The sequence below is a fragment of the Dermochelys coriacea genome, chromosome 11, assembly GCF_009764565.3.
Source record: "Dermochelys coriacea isolate rDerCor1 chromosome 11, rDerCor1.pri.v4, whole genome shotgun sequence".
NCBI lineage: Eukaryota > Metazoa > Chordata > Testudines > Dermochelyidae > Dermochelys > Dermochelys coriacea.
In genome coordinates, this window is record NC_050078.2 from 35,694,385 (window position 1) to 35,696,884 (window position 2,500).

The 2,500-nt window shown below is 38.8% G+C and overlaps 1 protein-coding gene across 5 annotated transcripts in view; it reads right to left on the reverse strand.

Annotated features, from left to right (window-relative positions):
• The window catches only part of FIGN (fidgetin, microtubule severing factor), a 113,081-nt gene that overhangs the window by 564 nt on the left and 110,017 nt on the right, over positions 1–2,500 (reverse strand). For all 5 annotated transcript variants that reach the window (XM_038422741.2, XM_043505211.1, XM_038422742.2 and 2 more), the window contains one exon: positions 1–2,500. This exon is cut by the window's left edge and continues 564 nt beyond it; it is cut by the window's right edge and continues 4,535 nt beyond it. The gene's annotated coding sequence lies outside the window, so the exon portion shown is untranslated.

Sequence of the window (2,500 nt, forward strand, 5' to 3'; positions counted from 1 at the left end):
CAAAATCGAATGTCAACCAAAGGTCTTTGCAGAGTATGAGCTTCAGTTCATGTATTGGTTAGTCACCAATACAGCTGGGTTTTTTGTTTTGTTTGTTTTTTGAATTTTGAAATACTAATAGCGCCATGGTTATGAATGTGCTTCACATAATTCTGCAGGCAATTAAACAAAAAGAAAGTTTTTACTTCTCAAAGAGACAAAAATATTACTTGGACTTGGTGTGTATGTACATATAAATATTATATACACATAGACACACATACAAGATGAAAGGGAGTTAGTGCTGTAAATAGCATATATGTTAGCTTGCAGATCTGATGATGAAAAACCAACGGACACAGCTTATACATTTTGGAGTTGACTTCTCTCCTGGGTGAAACTCCACTGAAGTCATTGGGGTTATAACGATTTCATACTGGTGTAAGTGAAAGGAGAATTTTAGAAGTTTATTTCAGTGGCCTCATTTTACGATGACATGTATCCTTAAATTTATACAATATACTCTAGCTGATGGTACACTAGAGGAAACATACGGGCTTATATGTATTTTCAGACAGTAGAAACACATGGGCTTATACCTAAAGCTGTATGTATTTTCAGATAGTGGAAACCCTGTATGGATTCCAAAGTTTGCTTTTGAATGTAAAATATTTAAGTTTACAAAACAACTATTGGAATGATTTGGAATTTTACACAACATTACTTTCTTTTGAAAACTGCATAGCAATATACTATGCAAACCCATGTAAAATGACCTTGTACTATTTTACAGAGCCTAGCTTCTGGGCAGCTGGCATAGCTTTCCCAGATGCTGATTAGCCTATGTAGTTTAGTGGAATGGTTTATTTTCTCCATAATGGATTTGAAACACACAAGAAAACATGTTGCCCCCTTTATCTGCAGTTGAGTGGAATACAAACTGACTAATAGATAAATATTCTGTGTGAAAGTAAATAGCCTTAAAGTAAACTGCCTTCACATTCCATTGATCAGCTCAGTCAGCAAACTTTTCAATATCATCACTAATGTTCTAAATATTTTGGAGAGAGGCATGCCAGAAGTGTAGAGCATTTCCATTTGTCTCTCACATAAGGTCATTATAAAAAAACCCTTGAATTGATATTGATCCTTCAGCCTGCAGAAATATTTATTTTGTTGTTGTTGTTATTAGAATTGTTACTGCAGCGGTAGAAAAGTGCATAAGCTGATGTAAAATGGTCTTCTCAGTTATCGATACTACAAGCAGACATGATGGGCAAAGCTTCTATGCTGATACGCTGACATAGTTGTCATTCATTAATGATCTTACTTCAAATTCCCTAAAATTCAAGAAAACCCCAGTACTTGAAATTGTATGTCTGGCTGCTATTTTCTCTTATGCACTTCTGTAGCTGCATCATGACCCATCCACAGTTATGACCAATTGCAACAGACAGCAAACAGCTTCCTGCAAAAGCTCTTTCAAAAACTATCAAATATTGCAGCCTGAGGAAGTTGGTTGTCTCCCCTGCCCAAAAATGATCTTAACCTTTGTGACATATCCAAGTTCCTGAGAGCTCAAGTCCTGGGGATTGCTTCATTCCTGCTGGGATGCTCATGGCTGGAAGCATGCCTTCAGGGGATCAGAGATGTAGAAGGGATGGCTGAGTGTATTTTCCAAGGACCTTCCCCTGGCAGAGCTCTGACCATACTTTATATTGCCCTCTGTAACAAGACCTCAAAGGAAGGGCAGAGGTGCAAGAAAAACTACCCTTCCTTGGGAGAAGGGTGAATCCACTCACCTCCTTGCCCCAGGTGCAGCTGCTAAACCGTGGGTGAAATTTCCAGCCTTCCGTGCCTGCAGGGTTGAATCAAGCCCCTGGAATCTGAGCTTGTGGCATTCGCATCTTCCCATTGTCTTTTCTGCCTGCCTGTCATGTTCATTAAGATACAATTCAGCAGTCTCTCAGAATGTATTTTTATAGATAATGATTTAAAGCTGGAAGCCAAAAGGAGTATCTATAATTTCATTTAATTGTGTTCTAGGTAAAAGGTGGGGAAAAATACACTCGTGCGGTACAGAATTTGGCATTACTTTTACTAGTCACAAAAAACTGCTAATATTATGGATTTATCAGAAGTGGTTTAAACAAGAGTTGGTTTGTCAAAAGTTGCCTGAACCTTTCAGATAGGCTGACCAGACAGCAAGTGTGAAAAATCGGGACAGAGGGTGGTGGTGGTGGGTAATAGGAGCCTATATAAGAAAAAGCACCAAATATCGGGACTGTCCCTATAAATTTGGGACACCTGATCACCCTACTTTCAGATGAGCACAGCTTGACAACAGACGTGAAATATAATGTCTAAGACGGAAAATGAGTCAGCAACCCCTACAATAGTAAAACTTGTCAGTAAGATCAATATGAACCTACAGCTAATGGGGATATCAGAATTTACCAACACTAAGGAAGGTAAAATGGCAGAAGAGGGGGCTTGGGAGGAAGCAGAAAGAGTGGGTCAG